Source organism: Conger conger, chromosome 2 (assembly GCF_963514075.1).
Source record: "Conger conger chromosome 2, fConCon1.1, whole genome shotgun sequence".
NCBI classification, from domain to species: domain Eukaryota; kingdom Metazoa; phylum Chordata; class Actinopteri; order Anguilliformes; family Congridae; genus Conger; species Conger conger.
This window is the reverse complement of record NC_083761.1, coordinates 149,949-162,500: the sequence shown is the minus strand read 5'-3', so window position 1 is coordinate 162,500 and position 12,552 is coordinate 149,949. Positions and strand designations below refer to the sequence as shown.

The 12,552-nt window shown below is 48.7% G+C and overlaps 1 long non-coding RNA gene across 2 annotated transcripts; it reads right to left on the bottom strand.

Moving 5' to 3' along the window:
* Positions 1–7,378: 7,378 nt before the first annotated feature.
* Positions 7,379–9,594, bottom strand: LOC133121995 (uncharacterized). 2 transcript variants are annotated; one of them, XR_009708065.1, is made up of 4 exons: positions 9,554–9,594; positions 9,359–9,470; positions 7,799–7,935; positions 7,379–7,565 (listed from the first exon to the last, which is right to left on the bottom strand). It is a non-coding gene; the product is annotated as an uncharacterized LOC133121995 (long non-coding RNA). The 2 variants fall into 2 exon arrangements; XR_009708064.1 differs by having other exon boundaries at positions 9,359–9,586.
* Between the last annotated feature and the right edge of the window lie 2,958 nt (positions 9,595–12,552).

Sequence of the window (12,552 nt, the reverse complement as noted above, 5' to 3'; positions counted from 1 at the left end):
GTGTACGTGTGTGCACGTGTGTGTGCGTGTGTGTGTGTGTGCATGTGTTTTTGTGTGTGTGCGTGTGTCTATGTGTGTTTGTGCATGTGTGTGTTTGTGCCTGTGTGTGCGTGCGTGTTGCAGAGGGCCAGAATGAGTCAGGGGTTAGAGTTAGGGTTAGGGGTTAGGGATAGGGTTTAGGGTTCGGGTTAGGGGTTAGGTTTCAGGGGTTAGGGGTTAGGGTTAGGGGTTAGGGGGGGTTAGGCTTAGGGGTTTGGGTTAGCAGTTAGGGTTAGCAGTTAGGATTAGGGTTAGGGTGTGCCTGTGTGTGACTCATTCTGGCCCTCTGCAACACACTGGAACACACACGCACACACATGCACACACACATACACACATGCACGCACGCATGTGTGTGTGCGTGTGCATGTGTGTACGTGTGTGTGTGTGTGCGTGTGTACATGTGTGTGTGTGCGTATGTGTATGTGTTGCAGAGAGCCAGAATGAGTCAGGGTTTAGGGTTAGAGTTTGGGTTAGGGGTTAGGGTTTAAGGTTAGGGGTTAGGGTTTAGGGTTAGGGTTTAGGGTTACGGTTCGGGGGGGGGGTGGTTAGGGGAGGTTTGGGTTAGCGATTAGGGTTACGGTTAGGGGTTAGGGTTAGAGGATAGGGGTTAGGGGTTAGGGTTAGGGGATAGGGGTTAGGGTTCGGGTGGGTTAGGGGAGGTTAGGGTTAGCGATTAGGGTTATGGTTAGGGGTTAGGGTTAGGGTTTAGGGGTTAGGGTTAGGCCTCTCCAAGGAATCGCCACCTTAATGTGGTGGAGGGGTTTGTGTGTCCCGGTGATCCTGGGAGCTATGTTGTCGGGGGCACTGTTAGCCCCCAGTAGGGTCTCCCAAGGCAAATTGGTCCCGGGGGAGGGGCCAGACTAAGAGCGATTCAAAGGCTCCATGATACGGCCACACGAGAACCCAGTTACCTCGCCTGGAAAAGGGAAACCGGGGCCCCCTGCTGGAGCCAGACCCGGGAGGGGAGCTCGTCGGCGAGCGTCTGGTGGCCGGGCCTTATCCCATGGGGCCCGGCCGGGCACAGCCCGAACTGGTCACGTGGGGCCGCCGCTCTGTGGGCTCACCACCTGCAGGGGTCGGCATCGGAGTCGGGTGCTTTGCCCAACGGGCGGTAGGCAAAGGCGGGGATCCGGGCGTGCTGATCCTCGACGTCGCAGACTGGTTCTGGGGACGTGGAACGTCACCTCTCTGGTGGGGAAGGAACCGGAGCTAGTGCGGGAGGCGGAGCGGTACCAACTAGATGTGGGCTCACCTCCACGCACAGCACTGGGCACAGCCTCAGAGATAGGGTGAGGAGCTCGGACATCCGGAGGGAGCTCGGAGTAGAGCCGCTGCTCCTTCGCGTCGAAAGGAGCCAATTGAGGTGGCTCGGGCATCTGATCAGGAGGCCTCCCGGGCTCGTCCAACTGGGCGGAGACCCCGAGGCAGACCCAGAAACCGCTGGAGAGGAACCGCCTGGGAACGCCTCGGGATCCCCCAGGAGGAGCTGGAATGCGTTGCTGGGGAGAAGGATGCCTGGAATACCCAGCTTAGCCTCCTGCCACCGCGACCTGACTCCGGATAAGCGGGTGAAAATGGATGGATGGATGGATGGATTAAAACACAGAATTACACTGAGAATGAAACACAATTACATGAGAATAAAACACAATTACACTGAGAACTAAAGCATAATTACACTGAGTGTAAAGACACGTGTTAATGTATACACACTCACCTTCTCTGACATTCTACTCACTTTGGCCAACATACATGTTGATGAGTTCTGGACCTTTAATACTGAAAAACACAATGATTACATTTCAAACAAATCAATAAATACATGAACAACAATTTACATCTCGATCAAATCAATTAATAAACAAGAAATCGCATCAAATCGATCAGCAAGAACAAAATGGACAGAGGTGCCAGACCCACCCCAAAACAGGGCCAATGCACTGTTTCAGTGCAGCTGATGAAGAGTTTGAGGTTAGAGGTCAGAGGTCAGGGTACCTGAGGAAGGTCATGGCGCACTCTGTGGCCACAGCCTTGGCAAGGAGGGTCTTCCCGGTTCCCGGCGGTCCATAGAGCAGCAGGCCGGAACGCCGCAGCCCCAGGGAGAGCAGCTCCGGGCGCTCCAAAGGGAGCTGGATGGTGTCCAGGATCTCCTTCTTCACCTGCTGCAGGCCGCCCACATCCTGCCAGCGCACCGCGGGGACCTGGTGACATCACAGCGACATCACAGTGACATCACATCCTGCCAGCGAACCGCAGGGACCTGGTGACATCACAGCAACATCACATCCTGCCAGCGCACAGCGGGGACCTGGTGACATCACAGCGACATCACATCCTGCCAGTGCACTGCGGCGACCTGGTGACATCACAGTCCTGCTGTTGAGGAGACCCATTTGTAGTGGCAAAGTCCTTTACCTGCCGCTACTGGCTGCTAACAGGCGTACTTTGTTGAAGACGTGCACTCAAACATAATACTCCAATCACTTGATGTTAATTGGCGTTTATTCTCACCATGTCCATATTCGTCCATTTCATCCGTTACTCCAATAGTAACAGGCAACCAATAAAACATAATAAACAGCCACAGATTTATTCTGGCGTAATTGAGCACAAATGAGTACAGTCAAAAACTGTTTGCTTCCCTCTATTAGCAACAGCTGGGCATTGCCTGACAATTACCTATATAAACTTGCATGACCCCACATGACCTGTAGTCAGCCTGGTCATTGACATGCACCCCCTGGTGGCATGGATGACTAAAATGCATATGGCTCTTACACACCAGCCCCTAATTGCGCATGGCAGAAGACAAAGCAATTCTCAAACAAAATTTAAAGGAGCCATTAAATACAATCTGTAGCTTCACATAACAGACATATTTTAGTCACAGGTCTTTCAATCATATTTGTCTTGGTTTGAAGACGAACTGAACGTACAAGACCTTTCTTATCGGGAAAAGTCTTCACTATTCTCCCAAGCACCCATGCTCCACGTGGTGCTGTATAATCCACAACCATAACAATGTCTCCAGAAATGAAACTCCTCTTTTTCTTTGTCCATTTCTGCCGTTTTTGCAATAATGGTAGATACTCATGAATCCATCTTTTCCAAAAGAGATTGGAGATGTACTAGACTTGTTTCCATCTTCTCCTCGCATAAAGATCTCTCTTGTCAAAAAGTCCTGGTGGTAGAATTGGTTTTCCTTTCTTGAAAGGCAGTTTAAACTTGTAGTGTCCTTCCTGAAGCTGGGCCGAGCTTTTCATGATTTCAACAAACTTAATTTCCTCTCTTGACATCTCCTCTTGATCTGTAGAGGTTCTCTCATTGAAGTCATAGTTGTATTGCTTGACCAATAGCTCCTCAATCCTGTCGACAGTAGTCCTGTTAACATTAACTTTAGGGTAGCCACACCCACTGTCTCGGTTTCCTTGTAATGGACCATTAATTACCCATCCCAGTAGGGTTCTGACAGCGTATGGTCCATCACCACGGCTATTAATGACCTCCCAAGGCTCCATTAGCTTGGAGGCATTGGTGCCGATTAATAGGTCAACATCAGCATTTATACGAGGAATCCTAATATCTTTAAGATAAGGCCACTTTAAGATCACCCTGCTTAATATAGTGAGCTGCATCATGATCAGATGTAACTGGTCTTCCCACCATTGACTGAGCATTGCCTCGCCTTGAATGAAGAGAGAAATGCTGCTGTGAGGACTCATATTCTGTGGCATGCGGATTGAGAAATGTAGCCTTGCTTTTAGGTTTAGCTCCTTTCCTGATGTAAGACTCCATTCCATCCGTTTGTTTAGATGCAACACTGCTGCCACATGCTTGGAGTACTGCTAGCCTAGCAGTAGTAGCTGCTAATTCAGTGTCCAGCTCAAGCTGCTCCTTTCGCCTCCTTAAAAGATGCTCCTGCTCCTCCAAAGCGTGTTTCTCCCTTAAAGCAGCTTTAATGCATGCAGAAGAGGTGGTGGATTTTCTGCTTGACCGTTTACTGGAGACCCTCGACTCAAAATTTGAAATACTGTCATGAGGTTCAACATGAACCTCCTCTTCACCATTACCACCATTAACAGCAGTTTCAACCTGAACCTCCTTTTCATCATTGTCATCACCCTTAACATGATCCTCCTTTTCCTCCACGTTAATGTCACCAGAATGAGCAGCAGTCAGCCATTTAGACACAACAGCAATAAAATCATTGACATTCAACATTTTAGCTTGGTACCATATTTCCTGTTTGGTTGCCTCAGCTGTAGGCAAATACCCCAAAAGAGTTACATGCACCCGGTTTGCTTCATCACACAAAACCATGTATTTTTCAAAGGCACATTTAACCTCATTTACATGCTCTTTATCACATATCAGTTCAGCAATAGCTTGTTTCAGTTTAGGTAATTTATTTAATTTAGCCTTTCCTTTTGTAAATTGTCTATTTTTTCCGTTAACGCTTTGGATGTTAATTTAACCTCATGTCTTTTCACAAGGTCCGTTTGTAATACCTCTGCACCACACCAGGTTCAGTCTGTTTTACTGAAGGTTCATCACGCCGGTCGGACTCGGCGGTGCGTTCGCCAAGCGCCGCATTTTCGGACATATTTATGTGAAGTCAGTGGCTTATTTAAGTCCACAAATAGTTCATTTCCAGCCACAAAACAACACGTCTTAACGCGCAAAGTTTGTTTTAAGACGGTCGCTAAGAATGCATTGGGTTTGTCACGTGTGCACACAATTTACAATGAATGGCCATTCATGTGTCAGTGCTGCTCATACCCCAACGTTGCTCGTACCCCGGCTTAGAAGGTCTGACGTCCGATGTCTGATGCTTGGTGTCCCGGTGGCTCCAATAGCTCGCTCCGGTGCAGCTCCAGTCAAGCAGGTTGAAGATCGGCGCTGTCAGATGTTCTCCGTCAGGTCGCCTTTGTCCACCACAAACGCCGTTGATTCCCCAATGAAGCAACTGGCTCCGTCTCCGGTGCTCCACACGAAGGAGTTTTGTCCTAATAGCGAGTTTTTGACTTAAGTGTAGTGGCAAAGTCCTTTACCTGCCGCTACTGGCTGCTAACAGGCGTACTTTGTTGAAGACGTGCACTCAAACATAATACTCCAAGACCCCACATGTAGTCAGCCTGCTCATTGACATGCACCCCTTGGTGGCATGGATGACTACATTACATTACATTATTGGCATTTGGCAGACGCTCTTATCCAGAGTGATGTACAACAAAGTGCATACCCATAACCAGGGATAAGTTCGCTGAAAGACCCTAGAGGGAAGTACAATTTCAATTGCTACCTGTACAACAAAGATAAGGACGAGGGCCCTTTTTTTTTTTTTTTTGGAGAACAAAGAAACAAACAAACAGAGCAAAAGTGACCAAAATGACTAAAATGCATATGGCTCTTACACCATTCCTCCATTAGCCTGCTGCTATATGCTAATGCCAGTGAGGTTTCCTCCATTAGCCTGCTGCTCTATGCTAATGCCAGTGTGGTTTCATACATTAGCCTGCTGCTATATGCTAATGCCAGTGTGGTTTCCTCCGTTAGTCTGCTGCTATATGCTAACGCCAGTGTGGTTTTCTCCATTAGCCTGCTGCTATATGCTAATGCCAGTGTGGTTTCCTCCATTAGCCTGCTGCTATATCCAGGGACTTATTATCCACAGGGTTCCCTAGTCAAATCCTCAACACAACAGCATTGTCATAATAACATTGTAATTTAAATGTTATTTTTGGGATTCCATAAATACCTCCACTGGACCCGGTAGTGTGAGCCAATATTAACAAAGAGCAGCTAAGCCAGCCAATCAGGTGGCAGACGTGTGTGTGGGTGGGTACCAAACCCTAACCCTGACACCAACCCTAACCCTGACCCTGACCCTGATACCAACCCGAACCCAAACCCTGACCTTGACCCTGACACCAACCCTAACCCAAACCCAGACCCTGACCCTGACCCTGACCCTGACACCAACCCTAACCCAAACCCTGACCCTGACACCAACCCTAAACCCAAACCGTGAATCAGCAGTATACCTTCATTACCATCTCCCATCATTCCACACACATAGTCACACTGAATCCAACATGACATTCACACCCCCAGCTTCTTAACTCACCATAAATCCAGAACCCTTCTGTGGGCAGCTTTGCCAGTGTCTAATGCACACAAGTCCCCCAAGAGAAACCCCTGAGAGAGAGAGAGAGAGAGAAGTAACAGTATGAAGCTTCAGCTGAGCACTAGCAGAGAGCTAGCTGAGAAGATATCTAGATAGCTAGCTTCTGCTTTGAACAGCTGCGACTGCAACTCCCTACTTACTCCCTCCCTAAAACTGCCAGCCTATGCCAGCCAACCGCTACAGCTCATCCAGAACCCTGTTGCCCAACTCAACCTTCAACCTTCAACGCCACGTCCCTGCTACAGTCAGTCTACAGGCAGCCAGGATCAGATTCAGTCCTGACTCCAACACTGCAGCTAACAGGACAGCCCCTCCCTACCTGCTACACATGAGCTCAGCCCCTCCGCTCTGCTGCCACAGGCCAACTTGCTCATCCTGCTAGCCGTGTGAATGTCTTGACTGCAGAGATTCTCCACCCTAGCTCCAGTGATCCAGCTGTGTGAATGGCTCTCTCTGGTCCTGACTGCAGAACTTCTCCACCCTAGCTCCTCAGGGTGGAACAGCCTCCCCATCCCCATAAGAACTGCTCACTCTCTGCCCATTTTCCACCGCAGTCTAAAGACCCATCTCCCATCTCTTCACACTGCACCTTACCTCCATTGCAGGAGTCCCCTAATCCATTATCACTGTCTATCTTTAGCTCCTTGTATTTTAAACCATAATCTAGAAATGTTTACTTTGTCTTTGTGCACTGGACTTATGTTTTTGGCCTTACAACCAATCATAAATTAATTGTACCATATCTAATGTGTTTGTATGTTTATTGTATGACCTTGATATGCACTGTTTTGCAGGTCGCTTGGGATGAAATTACATTACATTACATTATTGGCATTTGGCAGACGCTCTTATCCAGAGCGACATACAGTTGATTAGACTAAGCAGGAGACAATCCTCCCCTGGAGCAATGCAGGGTTAAGGGCCTTGCTCAAGGGCCCAACGGCTGTGAGGATCTTATTGTGGCTACACCGGGATTAGAACCACCGACCTTGCGTATCCCAGTCATTTACCCTAACCACTACGATACAGACCGCCCCTACATGTAGATGTTAGCCAGGCGCTAGCTCACTGCAGTCTGCTTGCAGTGAGCTAGCACGAAGGTGTGTGTGTGTGGAATGTTACCTGTACCAGGTGCATAGTGTGTGTGGAATGTTACCTGTACCAGGTGCATAGTGTGTGTGGAATGTTACCTGTACCAGGTGCATAGTGTGTGTGGAATGTTACCTGTACCAGGTGCTGGTGTAACCTACGACAGGCCACTCTGAGCACTGTGGTTTTCCCGCTCCCCCTGGGGCCTGACAGCAGGAGACTGCACACACCCGGCAGGGCAGCAGAGCTGACAAACACAGCCATATTGGCTGGTATCAAACGGACATTTCAAGTTGCATTAAAAGATTAGATTGTTCATGATAGTCCCACTGAAATGAGAATGAGACAGGACAGCATTTTTTCTGGTGCTGACCTCACACTCGTGTACGGCTGCATGGTGGATGTTAGCAGGTGGATGTTAGCAGGTGGATGTTAGTGGATGGATGTTAGTGGATGGACCTTCGCATTAGCGGCGCTAACCTCGTGCTGCTGTACGGCTGCAGGATGGAAGTCAGATGCTCGGCCGTGTTGGAGAGCCCAGGGGGAGACAGGCTAGCCCAGAACGACAGTGCTTCATCCAGAGAGGAATGTGGCACCGGGCTGTTCACCGGCACCCCCTTGAACAGAAGAAATAAAACCACAAAACAAACACTCACACCTAACACACCCAGCTAACATGCTACACATTCACAGCATGTGAATAAGCAGGATGGGGATGAGCTCAGAACAACTGCAGCTTTTACTTCACGTCTCCCTGAATGAGGCACCGTGAGGTAAACTCCCCAAACAACGAGCCAGAACACTCCCCAAACAACCAGCGAGTACACTCCCCAAACAACCAGCCAGTACACTCCCCAAACAACCAGCCAGTACACACCTCAAACAACCAGCCAGTACACTCCTCAAACAACCAGCCAGTACACTCCCCAAACAACCAGCCAGTACACTCCCCAAACAACCAGCTAAACAACCAGCCAGTACACTCCCCAAACAACCAGCCAAACAACCAGCCAGTACACTCCCCAAACAACCAGCCAAACAACCAGCCAGTACACTCCCCAAACAACCAGCCAAACAACCAGCCAGTACACTCCCCAAACAACCAGCAAAACAACCAGCCAGTACACTCCCCAAACACCCAGCCAAACAACCAGCCAGTACACTCCTCAAACAACCAGCCAAACAACCAGCCAGTACACTCCCCAAACAACAAGCCAGTACACTCCTCAAACAACCAGCCAAACAACCAGCCAGTACACTCCCCAAACAACCAGCCAGTACACTCCCCAAACAACCAGCCAGTACACTCCCCAAACGACCAGCCAGTACACTCCTCAAACGACCAGCCAGTACACTCCTCAAACGACCAGCCAGTACACTCCCCAAACAACATATATCACATCAGCTAAATTAGCCATCAGTTTGACAAAATAAAGTAAACCAATGAAATGCTTTTTTCCACAATGCTATACATGTTACGCATTGTCAGCTGTCACAACATAAACTGTACCAATCCCCACCCCCACACTCACAGCAGTGCACTATGGGTAATGGGACATTAATCGCTGGCACACAAGAAGGCGACTGATAGAGAACCGTTCGATGTACAAAGAGGTGGCCTGTAACACTCTTACCATGTACAGAGAGGTGGTCTGTAACAATCTTACCATGTACAGAGAGGTGGTGTGTAACACTCTTACCATGTACAGAGAGGTGTGTTCTGTAACACTCTTACCATGTACAGATAGGTGGTCTGTAACACTCTTACCATGTACAGAGAGGTGGTCTGTAACAATCTTACCATGTACAGACAGGTGTGTTCTGTAACACTCTTACCATGTACAGAGAGGTGGTCTGTAACACTCTTACCATGTACAGAGAGGTGTGTTCTGTAACACTCTTACCATGTACAGATAGGTGGTCTGTAACACTCTTACCATGTACAGAGAGGTGGTCTGTAACAATCTTACCATGTACAGACAGGTGTGTTCTGTAACACTCTTACCATGTACAGACAGGTGTGTTCTGTAACACTCTTACCATGTACAGAGAGGTGTGGTCTTTATCTGCCAGAAACCCAATCGGACCGGAGCCGGTGACCTCTTCAGAGCTGACACACACCTTCTTCACTCTACAGCACAGAACGGGCCACCTGCAAATCACACAACGTGAAGCATCCTCAGACAAAAGGAATTGGTTAGGGAATAAAGTAGAGATAGTTGTTTGTCATGAGACCTTCTGAATCCCTCTGTGTTGCTGGATAGGACCTCAGGGTGTGGGAACACAGAGCACATCTCCCTGCTGCACTAACCTGGAGGGAAAAGGACAAGAGTATGATGAAAATAGAGACACGTCAGGGGGTCGGGGGGTCGGGGGGTCAGGCGCACATTCTGCATTAAGGCTTTCCCTAACCTAGGAGTACGGAAGTGGTCAGAGAGGACACTGTCGAAGACGCCATGGCAGTTGTAGTCCGGAGACACGACCCCCTCCAGGTGGAGCTCTGCGGCGAAAGGCGGAGACGCGGTGCGTGATTGGCTCTCTGAAAGCTGTGTCGCCGGGCGGGGAGGTGGCTCGTTGCGTCTCTGCAGGAAGTCGAGACACAGAGCAATCAGAAACTGCCCTAACTCCCCAGAATTATCTAAATAAATAAAGATAAGAAACCAGTTGAACAGCTCTGCCTTGATTTACATAAAACACTGCTCAAGGAAACATTCAGAGGCTATTATGTTATAATCCTGCTCTTTAACACAAATACAATGAGATTAGAGTAGGAAAATTGATGATTAGAGTCCATAATTTCTTTTAGATCATTTTCTTGATCTGGAAAATAACACAGGCATCGTAAGAGCATGTCTGGGAAGCAACCATAAACAACACCACCATTAAATCAGATTCATTCAGACATAAATTCATGCTTATCCCATAATCTCACCTTTATCTTCACCACACGGCCGCTGACGGGCACAGGCTCTCCCCGGGACAGGTTGAACCACAGCGCAGGCGAGACGTAGCCCACCTGGTCCTGCAGGTCCAGATCTGCACATTTCACAAAGTCTGCCACTACTACGGCGGCGAGGTGAGCACCCCCCCGGCCCCGCGCCCCGTCCCCGTCCGCCGGGCTCTGCGGGACGCAGGCTTTATTTCTGTCAGCCTGGAGGCCTGTCACTGAAACCACAACCCACTCCTGGTTGAACAGGCCCAGTTTGAGCAGTAAATTCTTGCTCATGAAAACTGAACCGTCAAATACAGCAAATGCTCAATTATACAATCACTCAAAGGTACAGAACATTGTTCATTAGGATTTGGCACGTGACGAAGAACTGTGTTCGCTACCAGGAAGTGACACCCACAACAGACACCACACCAGGGGGGTGAGCACGCAGGCCAGAATCTCACTTCAGCACCTTCCAAACAGACCGGAAATTCTAACGCGCACACACACACACACACACACAGATAACTGAGGTGGGTCATAGTCCTATAGTGCACATGAAGATATAGTAACTTTAAAACAAACCTTTCACAACTGAACATTATGTTCGTTAACACTAAGAGGACAGTCATATCCATAACGCTGTTCCCAGGCTGGTAAACTGTGGAATATACCAGGTACCAGCCACCTCGAGACCTTCCTCTCAGTCAGGCTTTAGGACCGGCCCGAAGTGCCCGTCTTCTCACTGTCCGGGTCCTAGATGTTGCAGCGAACGTCTCCAATGTTACTCCTTTTGGCCCAAACAGGTATCCGTAACAGGGGATTTATGCTGAGTGAGAACAGTGTCACATACTGGAGCCATTTTAAATCAGTGGACTACAGGGAAATATCATACAAGTCATTTCATAAGATGAGAGTTTAATTTTCATACAACTTAAAAGGAAGATAACCAGGTATGCAAAAATGAATCCGCAAAGACAGGTACCAACTCTCTCCACAGGGGGAGACATTACCCTTCCAATGCTGAGAACGGTTCCACGTTATGCAAAGCCTATCTGCATACGATACAAGTTAATGAGACGAGGTGCTGGTGTAGTACCTCAGCATGTCCACCAGAGGTCAGCATTTTCTTGCACCTTTCACAGCGGAGACACTGCCTGTGCCAGACCCGCCCCAGAGACATACGCTTCGCGGCTGTACACCACAAACACAACCGTCAGCACAACACGCCAAAAACACGCTAAACACACAACCATCAGCACTACACGTCAAAAACACACCACACACACAACCGTCAGCACAACACGCCAAAAACACGCTAAACACACAACCGTCAGCACAACACGCCAAAAACACGCTAAACACAACCATCAGCACTACATGCCAAAAACACACCACACACACAACCGTCAGCACAACACGCCAAAAACACGCGAAACACACAAATATCAGCACTACATGCCAAAAACACACCACACACACACAACCATGAGCACTCCATGCCAAAAACATGCTAAACACACAGCCGTCAGCACTACACGCCAAAAACACACCGCACACATAACCATCAGCACTCCATGCCAAAAACATGCTAAACACACAGCCGTCAGCACTACACGCCAAAAACACACCGCACACATAACCATCAGCACTACACGCCAAAAACATGCTAACCAGGCGAGACCATCTTTACCGACAGAATCACACGAGCTGAACGCTAACCAGGCTGAGCGCTAACCAGACAAGACCATCTTTAACCACAGATGGACCGGGTTTATCTTTGGATCCAAACAGAGTGGCATAGCAGGGCTTGTGGCAGTATGGCGTACCTTCATGCTGAAGAAAAAAAAAACACAGAATGGAAAAGGCCTTTTACGGTTATTCAGAGGAAATAATGTGTGTGTTGAACATTCCCCACATTCTGCAGTGAGACAGGAGTTAGCATAAGTTAGCGTGATGTGTCTGAAGCACACAGACTCTGCGTGCCTACTCCACTGCATGCTGCAGAAACCACCCTCTGAATCACACATTAACTGATCTCTGGGTTTCAGTTGAACATCACATCTAAGGCTACTGTGCAAATGTATGCTCACATGGACAAAATGTATCAGAGAAAACTCTTCTGGATAAGCTTACCGTGAGGGCGGTTTAATAAGAACACCATTATCAGAGAGAGACACCGATGGCAGAGAGTGCAGGGGCAGGGGATGTTGCCTCAAAAAAACATTCCAGTGCTGTGCACTTCCACCAGCACAGGACGTGAGGGTTTTGGGGCTGATTTATCCAGATATTTCACCTCCAC